Below are 16,830 nucleotides of genomic sequence, written 5' to 3'. Positions count from 1 at the left end.
GGAGGGCAATTGGTGCAAGAATCATTTGTTGCTATATATTAAAATTTTAAAAAGACTCACTGAGGACACAGCTGGCTCAGGCCTGGGCTCAGATCAACTGGCCCAGAAACCCCTCCAGCAAGGACCTGTCCTGATCCCCTGGACCCTTTCGCTCCTGTGCCAGGTGGGGGCAGCAGGGGACCATCGTGGACCAGGTCTGACACTGGAGGGAAAGGAGCCCACCCCCACTCCCCTGGCTCCAGCCTGGGCAGCAGGAATGTGGGCAAGCATCAAGTCTGCACCTCCATTCTCTCCTGCCATTACCCCACAACTGGACTCACCCATCTTAAGGCTCATCAAGCTGAGAACAAGACACCTCCTGGCCAGGTCTTCAGTGACCATTGTCACTGCTTGTTGTTAAACCCACTGAGCCAAACCACCCACCTGGGAAGCCATTTTCACTGTCAACCACAGTCTTCGCCCCACCTGCCTCCTCGCCCCACCTTGCAGAGAGACCTGGTTTAGCATTCTTGCTGGGTCTAGACCTGGACTACACCTCAGGGTCCCAACAGCATCAGCCTCAGGGCACAGCCAGCTTCACCCAGCCATGTCCTCAGACCCACAAATCCCACTCAGAGGCAGTCAGTGGTTGGGTGCTATCATCTGTGCCAAAGCAAGGGGTAAGTGTATTGCTGGTCATTATTTAACCCTTTGCGGTCGTATTAAAGTTGGACATGGGTGTCGTACTGGTTGGAATTAATTTCCATTGAAAGAGCAGTGATACATAACATGCAAGATTATGAAGGATAAACAAGACTTATGAACTGATACATGAATGAATAGAGTTAAGGTTCCTTGCTGTGGTGGCTGAGAGCAGACATACAACCGGAACGGTAAAAAAGCTTTGGTGGCTGAGAGTAGACAAACGACCGCAAAGGGTTAAAATGTTGTTAGAAGGTATATACATTTGAGCTAGTGAACCCCCTGGGGGTACCTACCCCAGAGAAAGCCGAGACATTTGCAAAAGGAAGTGTGTCCATCGGAGCCTGGTTCTTAATGCTGATCTATTGTAAGCAGCCCAGCACATTTCCCTGCAAGGAGTGGAGTGCGGTGTCTATAAAATCCCACATTGTGGGGCAAGAGAGTAAAGCAACTATATACGCGCTGATGAGAATGATAGTCAAGACATATTTTTGGGTGAATCAACAACCTTCAGAATAATTCAGACCTTAGCATTCATCTACATCTATGCACACCACATACATATGTGTGTACGTGTGGCTGTGCAGGCCTCTCTGTGTACACATTTATATATATCAAGCCACCAAAATATATAATTTTATGGGAACAGATGTATAAGCAAGTGCATAGCTTAAAAGTAGGAAAGAATGCATACCAAGTAAGAACAGTAGTTACTTTGGAGGAAAGGGTGGGTGGTCAAAATACTGTCTGAATTTTTCACAAGAAGCAAACAGTCATTAAAATAAATTATGTATATATGAAATTCACAGAATAAATACAATTGGCCAATAAACTGTGGAAAGATGTTTACCACAGTCAAAGGCATGCACATCTTTTTTTCTTTTTTTTTAAATTTATCTTTATTGTTGAAAGTATTTCAGGTGTCCCATTTTTCCCCCCAATTGACCCCCTCCACCTCACTCCCACCCCCTCCCTAGGCCTTCACCCAGTTATTGTCTGTGTCCACAGGTTATGCATATACACATATAACTTCTTTGATTAATCTCTTCCCACCCTCCATCCCCCTTCCCTCTTTCCCCTGAAATATGATCGTCTGTTGCATGCGTCAATGTCTCTGGATCTATTTAGTTCATCAGATTCTTTTGTTCATTAGCTGCTTCTTAAAGAAGACCCTTCATTTCCTGTAGTGCTGGTCTGGTGGTGATGAACTCCTTTAGCTTTTTCTTGTCTGAGAAGCTCTTTATCTCACCTTCAATTCTAAATGGTAGCTTTGCTGGGTAGAGCAATCTTGGTTGTAGTTCCATGTTTTTCATCACTTTGAATATTTCTTGCCACTCCCTTCTGGCCTGCAAGGTTTCTGTTAAGAAATCAGCTGACAGTCATATGGGTGCTCCCTTGTAGATAACTAATTGCTTTTCTCTTGCTGCTTTTAAGATTCTCTCTTTGTCTTTAACCTTTGGCATTTTAATTATGATGTGTCTTGCTGTGGGCCTCTTTGGGTTCCTCTTGTTTGGGACCCTCTGTGCTTCCTGGACTTATAAGTCGATTTCTTTCCCCAGGTAGGGGAAGTTTTCTGTCATTACTTTTTCAGATACTTTTTCTATTCCTTGGTCTCTTTCTTCCCCTTCTGTCACCCCAATAATATGAATGTTGGGCCTCTTGAAGTTGTCCCAGAGGCTCCTTATAGTATCTTCATATTTGTGGATTCTTTTTTCTATTTACTCTTCTGGTTGGGTGTTTCTTGCTTCCTCATGTTCCAAATTGCTGATTTGATTCTCAGCATCCTCTACTCTGCTGATGATTCCCTGTAAGTTATTTTTCATTTCAGTTCTGTAGCCTTCATTTCAAATTGGTACTTTATTATGTCATTGATTTTCTCAGTTGTTTTCTTGATACTCATACTAATATGCTCAAGCATCCTTATAAACAAAATTCTGAACTCTGTATCTGTTCCAATCAGCTGTGAGGACCAGCTGCAACTACAGCCAAAGAGCTGCCATGCTGGAGACACCCCTATGGAGCAGGATTTACTTCAGTGGGGCTTTGGTGTTCACCAAGTGCACCCCTTGAGTGTGCAAAGTCAGCCTCTGCCAGTGCCTTGCCCAGTGCCACCCAGCATGAGCTACTCAGCAAACCGTAGTTGGCTGCTACTTGTGCTGGGCTTGGAGGTGTCCAGGAGAGGCCAAGCTAAAGCCAATGCAGCTGCCACTAATGCCAGGCCTGGGGCCACTTATCAAGCCAAATGGGGCCCTCTGCTGCTTGTTTGAGAGATTTTAGGAAAGTCCTAAGCATGAGGCTAAAGAGGCCACTTGCACAGAAAAGCCCCTGGAAATGGCCTGGATGAGGGGCAGGTGGGGAGGGGCGGGGCCTCGGGAATCATGGGGTGGGGCCAAAGGTGTGAGTCAGGTGTTGGCCATTCAAATATGTCACTTGCCGGCCGGCTGCATGGGGGGAGGACTCGCCAAAGGAGCAACGGCCTCTGCTGGCTCTTCTGCCTGGGAGGAAGCCGCCCTCCACCTCTCGCCGGGATCTCAGGCAGGTTAGTTCCTCCCGAGGGTCCTGGGTCCTCTCAGGCTGCTGCCCGGCGCTGGGCTCAGAGGGAGCGTCCGAGTGAGTCCGTGCCGGGCCCTTTAGAGGAGCTGCTGGGGCTCCCGCGGCCTCTACGACCCTCAGCCACAGTCCCGCTGGTTTCACAGCCCAGAGTTGTGGGGACGTCTCTTTCGGGCCCTGGAGCCCTGGGCTGGGGCCTGCTGTGGGGCTGGGACCCCTCACTCCTCTGGGAAACCTCCGCCACCGAGATGCCCTTCCGGGTTTAACCCATGGCACCAGGTGGGGCCCGCGGCCGCATCTCTGCCCCTCCTACTGCTCTGGATGCTTCTTCAGCTTCCTGGTTGTGAGGCTTCTGTGCAGCCAGATTTCAGGAGGTTCTGAGTGACGGTGGTTCTGTATTTTAGTTGTAATATTGATGTGGTTGCAGAAGGCGGCAGGTGCAGCTGTTACCCACGCCGCCATCGTGTTTCCTAAGCCATGCACATTTTTCAGTGGCCAGGGTTATCCTCTCACTTATCAGCCTGGCAAGAAGTAAACAGTGTGAGATTTCGGTGGTTGGCAATGTCAGGAAAAGGAGCGTGTCGGACACCCTGCATGACCACACACACAGCCACCAGCTGTGTGAGGTGCAGCGATGGCCTCTCTCCTCAGCACACTGTCTCTTGCTTTCTCTGCTGCTCGTCAACCCTGCACCCCGCCCCCTCCCCCAGCCAGCCGGGCCCCTCTGGCCATGTGAGCCACGTGGTAAAGTTCAGAAGGTAACACTCCGGGCAAAGCTTGACAAGAGCTTGGGACACACTCTCTGCTCCCTTTCTCTGAGAACAATTCTGCGCACGGTCTACGCAGGTCCTTGGAGCGTCCCACTCAAGCACTTTCCCCTGCACTGTTCACCCCTCCCTCTCTTCCATTCCCATTCCTGGGCATTGCTTCCCAAAAGCCCATCAGGCTCTGCCTTCCGAAGAAGTCTCAAAGTCCAGGATCTGCTGACGGACAGGCAAACGGACTCACACAGACGCAGAGCACAGTTTGGTTACGGAGTACAGACTAAGTATGCGTAACCCCAGTCTCCACAGTTCCAATTCTAGAATCTTATTCTGCGGAAAACTTGCACAAGGAAAAAAAGTACCTTCATTTTGTCCAGTTATGATGAACCCGTGTGTTGTCTGTTCTGTGCTGTTCCAGGCACAGAGCAACGAAGGCAGATGAGCTCTTACTCTATTGGGGGGGTCAGAGAGTAAACAACAGACAAACAGGCTGACAAGCGAATGTTCAGGAGTCCTTGTCCTCACTGTCCTGAGAACAAATAAAGAAAAACCGGAAACTTCCAAAATCAAAAGAAAGGGGCCAAATAAGTTACGTTGCACCATGCGGGGGATTAGCATGAAGCCACTGGAAAGAAGCTGCTATGGGCAGGTGCAGAAGGTTTATGTGGTGAGTCAAGCGAGCTGAAAGTTCACATGTCCAAAGTGATTCTGTTTTTCAAGAAAACATTATTTTCCCATACTCACACCAGGATTATATCTCAAATATCATTAATGAATTTCCACCTTTTCCTGAGTGCATAATCCATTAGCAGCCACCTGCCTGGAGATGATTTGGGTTGTTGCAGAAAAGAGAAAAAGACAGCAGACAGGAGAGGTCAGCATCTGACATGCGGTTTTGTCCAGAAAGAGGCCCACCAGGTATCCTGCTTCCCCTGGGCCACTCCTGTTTAGAGAAGAGGCATCTTAGCTCTCCCCAAGGGCCCAGGGGAAGCTGGGGGTGAGAAGGGTTTGGTGCAGGAGGGGGGAGGGAGGACAGGGCAGGAGAGGAGGCCCAGGGTGAGAAGCAGGGTCTCTGTCACTTTCCCCTACCTTGGCCTCAGCCCAGAGAGGAAGCGCAGAGGATAAATGCAGGACCCGGAGGAGGGTGGGCTTTTGCTCCTGCTGCCTGTCTTGGATGATGAAAGGTGCTCACTGACTAGCTGCCTCTGCCAACCTCAGGTTTGGCCACATCAACCTGGTAGAACAGCCGGGCACGACAGAGGTGGCCCTGGGCTGGGGGTGGACACTGAATAGACAGCCGTGGGCCAGCCCCGGCCTGTCTTGTTGGTGAGCAGTGACCTTGCAGAGGTCAGGGTGAACAGGTGAGGGGCCTGCAGGGGGGACGAGGCAGAGAGGTTCAGGGGTCTGCAGACGGTGGTGGCAGGTGTGGTTCCCTCTGCCAGGGTGGGCAGGTGCCAGACAAAGCAACAGTGGGGGCATGGGACATCCTCCAGCAGGGAGCACGCTGGGAGTGCCAGCTCTTCCTCTCTGGCCAAGGTCATTGCAGCCCCCACTTTTTCTCCCATGAGGCACAGAGAGGGCCAGGAACCGGGAGGAGGCAATCTGAAAGTCTGGGCATATTTGCCTAGAAAAAGTGAGAATTATCTGAAGGAATTGTTTACATTTTCAAATAAAATTTTGAACCACAATGGACATTAATTTACATTTTTAAATTTAAAAATATAGCATAATTTAGAATGTTCCTCTGCTAACCTGTGGCTTAGAGAAAGGTCAAATTAGATGCAGATAAAGCCAGAAACCTGTCTAACTTCTGAGCTATAGTGTGAGTTAAACATCTGATAAGATGCCCAAGCCTGGACTCCTGGAAGCAGAACTGGTTCCCAGCGAGAGAAGGCCAAAGGGGCATTTTCCCCTCCTACAGTGTACACCTTGTACTTTTAAAAAAATGTTACAAACCTGGAGAGGTGTAAGAAGAAACGCTGGCGAGCAGCAGGAAGCAGCCTCCCCGTGAAGCCCCTTCGCTCTGCACTCCGGGGCTTCGGCCGTCAGCAACCAATATTGTTTCTAGTTTCTCCCCAGTGAGCTATCAGTCCGACAAAAAACTAAATTTCTGTTTTGTTTTTTAATATATCTTTATTGATTTCAGAGAGAGGAAAGGAGAGGGAGAGAGATAGAAACATCAATGATGAGAGAGTCACTGATCGAGCCCACAACCCGGGCATGTGCCCTGACCGGGCATCGAACCCCGATCGCCTGGATCCAGGTCGACGCTCAACCGCTGAGCCACGCCCGGCCGGGCTAAATTTCTGTTTTACTTTCTATTTAAGTTTACAATTTTAAAGTCTTGCACAGTTTAAAGTTTTGCACTTTCCTTTTCCTTTCCTTTCACGGGGCGTTTCCTAGGATCTACCAACCATCCTGGGTCCCTCGCAAGGACCTCAGAAAGCAGAGGGCGGCCCTGTGCCCGCGCTGCCCGGCTTCTCGCCCTGGCCGCTGTGCACTCGGGAGAAACCGCTGCAAAGGGTGTCTGAGGAAAACGAGAACAGCACGGGGCAGGCCACTGCCTCCGCCGCCTGCCTGGCCTCCAGCAGCAGCAGCCCGGCTGTGGGGTGTGACGCTGCAGTTCTTCATTTCAACTCTAGTTGCTGGGGCTTTGGGGCCCCCGCCCCCAGGATCACACAGAGCAGAGGTGAGCCCCCTTCACCGTCCCAGCAGTGTGTTCCTGCTCCCAAGGGACTGTGGAACCCTGGGGCCCTCCGGGGGAGGAGTTGGGAAGGGAGGGGCGCAAGGGAAAGGGGAAGGAAGACAGGAAGCATTTGCTCAGGGTCTGCTACTTGGGAGACATTACGCTAGGAAACCACTTTCATGCAAGGAATATCAGTTTTTTAAAGGTGGAATTAATTTATTTGTAACAGCTTTATTCAGGTAGACAAGAGGTTCAGAGAGGTTGAGCGACTTCCCCACCATCGCACAGCTTTTAGGCAGCAGGGCAGGGATTTGATGCAGGTATCCAAGGTCCCCGCACCTCGGGACCCGGCCACTTCTGCCACGTCAAAGAGCAAAGAACAGAAGCCTTACAGGGAGGGCCTGCCTGGCTCTGTGGGAAGAGGCGAGGGGGCTCAGGCACACTTCTGCCTCCTGATCTAGAACATTCTCAGACCATGTGACTTCCCTTCCTGAGCACTGAAACCCTCTCCTGCCCTGCAACTGCACCCGGAAACCTGTGTCCACAATTCGTCCACTTTGCTTCCTGAAATAATCACCTGAAGTAGCAAAGACCAGTGGCTCCCCCTAGGCTGAGAGTCCGAGGGAAGCCTGTGCTTCCGGCAAGGGCTGCCCACTTTCCCTCGGCTCGGCTCCGGGGGCCATCCTTCACCGGGAGGAACACGGTCAGTGCAGAGCAGAGGAGAGCCTCCTCGCAGAGCAGAGGGCCTGAAGTTCTCCCGGTACAGCAGGAGCGAGGGCTGCGTGGAGGAGGCAGCGCCCACCCTACCTCAGTGCGAGGCTGGCCGTGGTCTCCTCACCCTCCTGCGCCGCGGGCCCTCTCTTACCCTCGCCGGGAGAGCACGAACAGACTCGGCTTTCTGCCTCTGCGTGGTGCTGGTCATGGCCCTAAGGCTCCGAAGGCCAGCCTTGTGCATCCTCAGGGCCCCCCGGGGCTGGGGGCCGCCGGTGCATGTGCACCACGGGATGTCCCACTCTTGTTGGGAGCCCCACGGACCCTTCTGGAGGACCGTGTCGCCCACCAGCCATTTCAGAACCGCATTTGGGGCAAGTTGCCTGCGAGTGCCTCACTGGCCCCTTTACTCACCCTCTCGGCGCTCTGGACAGTGTTCGTTTGACACAGACGCACTGAGCTCCTGCGATGCAGCCAGGCGCTCTCCCGGGTGTCAGCCTGTGCACTCCCCAGATACCGGCCGAGGCCAGGAGTCGCCACAGGTACACGGTCTGCAGAAAAATATAAAAGAATGTGTTTCCTCACGCACACCCTGCCGTGAGAATGAGGGCTGCTTTCCTGCCACCTTTGAAACAAGAACTAAAATGGAGCGAAGACCAAGACTTGAGGCTAGAGGGACCCTCCAGTTCAGCCCCTGGCCATCCAGCCTGTGAGGACGAGCTCACCTGCCACTGCTAATACCTGGGGGAGGGGCTCAGGGCCCTGGATCCCCAGGTGCACTCACAAGGACGTCTCCAACACAGCCTCCTTCTGAAACACCCACAGATATGCCACCACCCCCGCCGTGACAGTCGGCACTCAGGGGGCCCTTTCTTACAATACTTACAAAAAACTCACGTTGAAAATAAGGGCACATAATTGACATCACTGACCAGCATGGGCATGGTCTTGTTCAACTACTGTCTGGATTACGTGCTCACATCTTCACCAACTCCCGGTCCTGGGACAGCTCCTCCTCAGAAAAGAGGAAAATAATAATAACAGCTACGTCTGTGGGCTCCTTACTCTATGCCAGGCCCTAGGTACTCAGCATCCAGCTCTCACCTCCCACCTCTAAACCCTGCTAAGAGCCCCTTTGCCCTGGGGCCTGTGGGGATAGGCGAGTGACAGAGAAGAGGGTATATTTCGCAGTTCAACCTGTCATCCTGACCCAAGTGAAAGAGTAGTTACTTTTCCTGAAATTCATTTCTGAATTTAAATGGGGCAACTTTCTTTGGGTACTGCAACTTTCATCTTCTCTTCTGATTAATACACTGGAATCTCTCAGTATCATATGCAAGCAAAGGGGAGATGCGAACCCCTTCCAGGCTCTCCTTAAATACCTATCTTTCATTTTATTTTATCTGGAAAAGCAAACGGTGGTAGAGGGGTGACGATGCAGCCTGACTCCCCAGGGTGGAAGCAGAGCAGGGCTCAGCCTTGGTCCTCAGGGCTATGGAAGGGACCCTCAGTGGCCACCAGAGGTGAAGGTGGGCCCAGTGTCCGACCCATTCCCAACGTGCTGGGGATAGTTCAACTGGAACTGAGCAGAGTAATCGTAAGAGAAATTGTTCACACTGAGCTCCACGCTCAGTCCCGTACAATGAAAGCTGAGAAAGTCCCTCTCAGCACTGAGTGACTGGGCAGAATCCACATTGCCTTCACAATCTGGATGACAGAGAAGCTCCCATGAGGTAACTGAAGATCAGCCCTGGGAGCTCGCCCTGCAGTGCAGCCCTGGAGCCTCGCTGCTAGGTTGGTCCTGGGCTTTCCTGGGACCACCGCCAGTCCCCTTGTCGGGTGAAGCTCAGGTACCTTTAGATAAAACAGAATGAAGACTGAATTTTAAGCGAGTAAGTGTGGTGCCTGCTGATGGAATGGGGACCCATTGTGATAGTGCAAACCACCAAGTTATGGGAACAGTGCTATGAGGTTTGCCACCCATGCTCTGGTCACCCTCTCAGTCCTGCAATATTTACAATAACTCTGGAAGCCTCTGGAGCTGCAACTGCTCTGGAGGCCGAGGCCTGTTCAAATCCTGCCATTTGCAGGAAGAGCTGATTTCCCACTGTCAGAGACGGAGCCTTCCTGGGCCTCAGCCCTCTGAGAACAGGCACTCACTTTCCTCTTGTTGGGAGCGGGCCTGGCCCGAGGTCACCCCCTTCCCACAGCACATCTCATGGTGGTCACTGCAGAGCCTGTGCCCCAGCCTCCTCCAAGTTCACTGGCTCTGCAGGGTCACCCAGCTCCAGAGGCCTCGGCAGCCACGAGTCATTTCACTGTGACAGAGTCTCTCCCTGACCAAACTGCAGCCAGGCTCCCATGAGCCCTCTTCTCAGCTTGGCTCCACCTTGACCTGTAAAAACTCAAGCAAACAGTGAAATCCGTTCCAGTGGCTCAAAGCCACACCCCAGGCTGGCCCTAGGTCCCTACGAAATGCCGCCTCAGAACACTCAAGGCTGCAGCAGAGTACAACCAAGGGTAGGCCCTGCTCCCAGCCTCTGCAGGGGAGGAGCCTCACTTCAACAAGCACCAGGGAGCAAACAGGTGGGTTTCACAGGGACCAGTCCTCCCCCCACCCCATTCCGCTCCCCTCTTTGTAATTTTTTACTTCCCTGGCTCTACTCCTCCCTATGCCTTCAGTCTCCCTTCAAAATTCCCAGTCACCTCTGTACAAATCAAAGTTGAGTTCATGCTGGACTCCCTTCCCTATTGCAACAGAATGTTCCTGATTAATCTCTGTCCTTGCCACATTAGCCAGTGTCCAGCTTGGCTTATCTTTGACCACTGCAATCGCATCTCAGCTCAGCTTCTACCCAGTGAGTCTCCAGCTCTAATCCTACTGTTTAACCCCCTACCCCCAGGTTGGTTGCAGAGCATGATTCAATAAACTCCCTGCAAGTTTCCTTCTCACAGTCTGCTCCTGGGGAGCCACAGTATTAGAATCTAAGACTCACTGAACTCTCCAAGGGAATGAGTATCCATAGAGAAGCAAAGGGTCCCAAGGACAGAACTTGAGGTGCTGTGATATTCTGAGGTCCAGGAAAGAGGTGAAAGCAGCAGAAGGACTGAGAAGAAACCAGCAAGGAGAAAGGGCAGCCAGGAGAGTGTTTTCCTCAGGAGGCAGGAGAGTGATGTCTGGGTCAGGCACCGCTGGTCCAGGAGACAAGGACTGGAAGCTGACCTGGGACTCAGCAACACCAAGTCACTGTTGACAATGACAGTGATGATGACTGTCACTGGAATAGCATGTCACTTTTTCCAGCATGCCCTCAAATATATCACTTATTAATCCTAACAATGAGCATGGGAATGGGTGGGCTAGATGTCTATTCAACTTATAAGGATGCCATACTAGTTAGGGTTCTCCAGAGAAACAGAAGCAACAGGAAAAATTGTACAGATCACCTTGAAAAAGGCAGAGGTTAGAGAAGTTGCCCTCTCATGCAGTCAAAAATCTTTGTGTAGCTGCAGTGGACCCTCCTCATTCTGGGATTCGCAACCACAGCACTGAACCATGAACAACCTGGATTTCAACTGCACTAGTCAGTTGAGTTGCATGGGTCAGTTGAAAAGAATCTGCATATAAGTCAACCCACGCAGTTCAAACTCCCATTGTTAAAGGGTCAGCTCTCTATATATGCACACTTATATATACATATATACCTTCATATATATAATTTATTATAAGGAATTAGCTCACATGATGATTATGGAAAAGTCCCAAGGTCGGTAGGGTGAATCAACAGCTGGAGACCTGGGATACTCCAGTTCAAAGTCCAGCAGGCTCAAGATCCAGGAAGAACTGATGTGTTCCTTTGAGTCTGAAGTCACGAAAAATCCAAAGTTCCCAATTGAAAACCCCGAGGCAGGAGGAATTCCCTTTGCTCAGGGAATGGTCTATTCAGGCTTTTTGTTCTATTCAGGCCTTCAACTGATTAGATGAGACCCACCCACATTGGGGAGAACAATCTGTTTTACTCAGTCTAGAGATTCAAGTGTTAATCTCATCCAGAAACACCCTCACAAATACACCCAGAATAATGTTTTACCAAATGTCTAAGCACCCTGGCCCAGTCAAAATGACACATAAAATTATCCGTCTCAGATGGTAAGACTGAGTTCAGAGATGGAACATGACTCAGCTAACATTGCAGACCAGATAAGAGGCAGAGCTGAAAACCAAACCCTGCTGATCCCACCTCTTCCCATTCCATCACACTGGGATTGACGGGGGCTGTATCAGGAGAAAATGTTTTGTTTTGTTTGTTTTGTTTTTGTTAATCCATACCCCAGGATATTTTTCCTTTGATTTTTTTAGAGAGTGGAAGGGAGGGAGAGGAAAAGAGAGAAAGAGAGAGACACATCAATTGGTTGCCTCCTGCATGCCCCTGACCAGAGCCAGGGATCAAACCTGCAACCCAGTTATGTGCCCTTGACCAGGAATAGAACCCATGACCTGAACCATGCCAGCCAGGGCTTGTTTGGGTTTTTTAAAGGTTAAAGCATGAGTCTGTAATTGCTCAAATGTGGCTCTTTCTGGGGTTGGGGCTGAGGAGGGGTCATTGTCACCACAGGCTCACCCAACTGTAGGAAAGGTAGTCCCAGTCCCCGGCTAGTGTGTCTCCATCTCAAACAGCTTTTCCAGGTACAAACCAAACATGGCACAGTATCTGAGAAGTGGGAGTCACAGTGCCACCCAGTCACTGTGTGATGGAGACACAGCACAGTGGGTTTTGTGGGCTGCACTGTGTCCCCCAATCTCATATGTTGGAGTCCAAACCCCCAGGACCTCAGAATGTGACTGTATTTGGAGACAGAGCCTTTAAAGGGATGACAACATTAAAATGAAGTCTTGGAGTCGCCCTAATCCAGTAGGACTAGTGTCCTTAAAAGGAGAGGAGACCAGGATACAGACACACACAGAGTAGATGACTATCTACAAGCCAAGGAGAGAGGTCTCAGAAGCAACCAACCTGCTGACACTTGATCTTGGACCTCTGACCTCCAGGACTGTAAGCCAATGAGTTTCCGCTATGTGAGCCTCCTGGTCTGTGGCGCTCTGTGCGGCAGCTCTGCAGACCAAGGCAGGTGTGGGTGTGGGAAGTGGACACCGCTGTAACAAATCCCTAAAGTGGCGGAGTGGCATGAAACTGGGTGTTGGGGAGAGGCTGAGAGACCTTTGAGGTGCCTGCTAGAAAAATCTAGATTGCCTGGAAGAAATTGTTGATAGAAATATGGATTTTTTAATATTCATTTTGTTAACCCTCACCTAATGACATTTTCCCACTGATTTTGGGTAGAGTGGGAGGGAGGGGGAGAGAGAAAGAGAGGAAAACATCAACGTGAGGGAGACACATCGATTGGTTGCTTCCCACACGTGCCCAACCAGGGCCAGGGAGCCTGTCCAGGGAGGGCGATGAGGCGCCACCACCCGGCTCCCAGGTACCAGCGCAGCTTTGCTTGGGGCCTGACTTCCCCTCCCAAAGGCCTCGTCCTCACGGACAGGTGGGCAAAGGAGCTCCAGGGCCAGCCCGGTGCTGCTCTCACCACTTTCTGGGCTGCTGTAACCAACGCCACCGATGGGGCGGCTGAGGCAGGAAACAGCTGCTCCTCCGACACCTGGCTTAGAAACCTCCGCCTGCACATTCATTACTTTCAAGCTCTTTTTTCCACAAAACAGTGGAACACAATTTGCCAAGTCCTCTGCCACTTTCCCCAGTGTCCAGTCGCCTGCTGCTCTCATCAGGCAATAGGAGCTTTCTCTCCAGTTCTCTTTTCTTTCTAAGTTCTCACTACAGTTGCCTTTAAAATCCATTATTTCTGCCCTGGCCAGTGTGGTTCAGTGGCTAGAGCGAAGGGCATGGAAGGGTCCCCGGTTCGATTCCTGGCCCAGGGCACGCGTTTGGGTTGCAGGCTCGATCCCCAGCCCTGGTTAGGGTGCATGTGGGAGGCAATCAATCTCCATGGTACTCCCCACCTCCTCGGGGCTCACCTCCTTCAGGCCGCCGTGGTCTCCACGGGACCACAGTGCACACCTCCCTGACCGCCCCCATCTGGGTCCTTTCTCTGCAGGGCAAGTAGATGAGATTTTCTTTTCGTGCATAACTGATGAAATCACCCTCAGGACAAAGTTCAAGTTCGGTTCCACGGCCTCCTGAACCCTGTGGGGCTCGGCTCCTCCCTCCTGCCCTCGTCACCCCCCACCTGCCCGGGAATTCTAGGCGTACGGTCTCAACACTTTGCCTCTGCTTCTCAGATTCACGTCATTTCCTCTTTACCAGGACGATCCCTTTGCTCCTGTCCAGCTGTCCTCCCTGGACAGCCTGGCCAATTCTTACTCTTCCGGCAGCCACAGCTCTGAGGCTGCTTCCTCCAGGCAGCCTGCCCTGGCCTCTCAAGTCTGCTTTCATCACACCGTAAGCGACCCCACCCGGGGTTTCTGCACAGTGGTGTCACAGCCTGTCCGCTTACCTGCGTCCTCTAGACCCAACTATAAGCCTCTCGGAGGACGGGCTGTGCCTCTTGTTCCCATTTTACCTCCAGCACTTGGCACCATGGTCTCAGCACGTAGCAGGTGCTGGAAGTAAACCTGTCCAGTGAAGACTGACCCCCGGGAGGGGCCAGTAAGACGATTCTGTGAGATAACCTGTCAGAAGGAACTTGCAGCCAAATCCTGCCCAGCCTGTGCTTGTAAACAAGGCTTGATCATTGCTTTACTATTGTCTGTGGCGCCCTCCTGCTACAATGGCAGAGTTGCGTTATGAAAGGCCATCTGGCCTGGAAAACCTGAAATATTTATTATCTAGCCCTTTATGGAAAAGTTTATGCCCCTGGTCTACACCTCAACATAAACAGGCCTGATGTCAAAAGGAGAAAAAAATGTTTGTTAGCCAGGGCTGGGGGAGGGGGCCGGAGAATGGAAGCATTTCTCCACTTAATTCACTGGCCTATCCAGGCCTTCTTGTAAGTGTATTATCCAGATAATCTGATCAACCATCTCCTCCCTAAGATTCTCGGCAGTAAATCTCTCGCTAAGTGGAGTTAATGAACTCTTTCAGGCTCTACAATATCATTGAAATCCCCTTCTCTGGGGCTCTAAATGCCCTCTGGGGGGCATAATAAATTTCATTGTCCTTAAAACAAGTTTGACCTAATGCAGTGTCAGCAGGGCTGTCACCAAGCCAGCTGTATGAACTCACACACTCAGAGCTGGTCCCCGCCCTGTGGCTCTTGGAGCCCAGGGAGCAGAAGCCTGTGGTGAGCTCACAGCTCGAGGCCCAGTTAAGAGAGCAACTTCAGCACCTGGATGCTCACCCGGAGCCATAGGTACGTCCTGTTTCTAGATTCTTGTCCACCAGAGGAAGAGGCGTGTTCCCAGCCAGAACCTGGGGCATACCCAAATTTCCCTCTTCAGGGTCTGCCTCAGGAATTTCTGCTTTATGCTGAGAGGAGCTCTCTTCCGCAGGACAGCGCCAGGGGCCAGGCAAGCCACCTCTGCAATGAGGTAAGTATGCCACAGGCAGAGTATCCTTCCTTCCCTCACTGCAGACCTGCCCAGGGCCGGCGAGGTCTCTGAGGACAGCAGAACCCTCACGCTGCAAAGATGCAAAGGTAAGGGAGTCCCTGTGTGACTCTGGGCAAAAGACATGCACTATGGTACAGTTCGGTTGTTACTGAAGTTCTGGAAGACACTTTCCCAAGTCTGAAGCAGATTTGGCTGGGTTCTGGGTAGGGAGGGAGAGTTACCTTCAAAGTACCAACTATTGCCCGGCCGGCATGGCTCAGTGGTTGAGCATCCACCTAGGATCCAGGAGGTCGAAGTTTGATTCCCAGTCAGGGCACATGCAGGGGTTTCGGGTTCAATCCCCAGTGGGGGCATGTAGGAGGCAGCGGATCAATGACGACTTTCATCATTGATGTTTCTATCTCTCTCTCTCTCCCTCTCCCTTCCTCTCTCTGAAATCAAGAAATAAAATATATTTTAAAAAGTACCAACTATTTCCTGTAGTTTTGATTGTTTGTTTTACTATTTGCCTATTTCCTATTTACTGAGACTGTTCTTAGTTCTTGCATTTGTTGTTTTTTTCCTATGGATGGTCTCAGATAATCAAAATATTGATTCAGGTAATGCTTTTGGGAGATGTCAGGTGTCAGCAGAGACCTGTGGTCCCTTCAGCAGGTAGATGGAATCTCTTCGTCAAATGGAAATAAATAGCGTAGTGGATGGTCGTTTAGGGCCACACTGTGCGAAATGTTTTATAGTCTTAGCCCCAGCAATCGTCACCGGGATCCTGTGGAGTGCTTGATAGTGACACATACACAGCCATAACACAGATGAGGTAAATGAGGCGCAGGCAAGTCAGGTGCTCAAAGTAACTCTTAACCTGGGCTCTCTCCAGAGCAGAGCCCAAGACAGACTTAGGTACAAGTACGTAACTTGGAGGTTGATCCCAAAAAGTCCGGGTCATGCCTGTGAAATGACAGAAGGCTGCAGCATGCCTCCAGGATTGTGGGGCTGACGGAGAGCATGCGGGGACCAGGTGGCCTCTCCAGGGCCCAGAGCAAGGAGACCTGCAGTACGCCCTGGAGGCGAGAGACTATGGGTGCTTCCAAGCTGACCAGGGTGCCTGCTGCAGGAACACGTGAGGAAGGGGTCAAGTCTGGGTCTTGCTGACTCTGGAGGCCGCCCTCTCCCCATCACCTTCCCATTCAGCTGGCCGGAGGACAGGAGGCCTTGCCTGGCGTTGGCAGGCTCCCTCCCTATGTCCTTGGTTACTTGTTTGCAGATTTGGTGAGGAGAACAGGATCCCTGGAGCCGCAGTCTGCGCTGCTGGCTCAGGGACAGTCTATAGTCTGCCCTGACGATGCCGGACATGGGAAGGCCGAAGCCGAAGCCACGTGTCATTCTGCAGCTGGACAGCCCCTGGGGGGCGCTGTTCCCAGTGTAGGCTAAGTGACAGTGCCCCCTAGGGGTGTTCAGAGAACAGCCTGGTAGCTATACACAGTGGCCCTGGGACCCAGTACTCTGTCAGCTTTTCCAAAAGTACATCAAGCTGCTTGCTCTCTGAGGGGACCCATCAGCATGACCCGTCCACCAGTCTCAGTCGCGTTGGTGCCCCATTCCTAAGTGACACCGATCACCCACTTGCCTCCTACGCCCTGCTGAGCAAGCCCAAGTTGCTTTGAAAAGAACGTGACGTGACCAGCACCACGAGAGGGCGCTGGCCCAAAGAGCCTTCTCTGATGAGAACTGTGAGGGTTCTCAGGCCCAGCAGGGTTGGAGGCAACTTTGCAGGGAGGGTCCCATTGCGAATAGGAGCCAGTGGCCCCTTTTTCCACAGCCAGCATTAGACACAGGCTCCACTGTCAGAGAGCGGGGGGGGGGGGGGCAGAACC

The sequence above is a fragment of the Miniopterus schreibersii genome (assembly GCF_964146895.1).
Source record: "Miniopterus schreibersii genome assembly, chromosome: 8".
NCBI classification, from domain to species: Eukaryota; Metazoa; Chordata; class Mammalia; order Chiroptera; family Miniopteridae; genus Miniopterus; species Miniopterus schreibersii.
The sequence above is the reverse complement of the archived record's forward strand: the minus strand, read 5'-3'. Positions refer to the sequence as shown.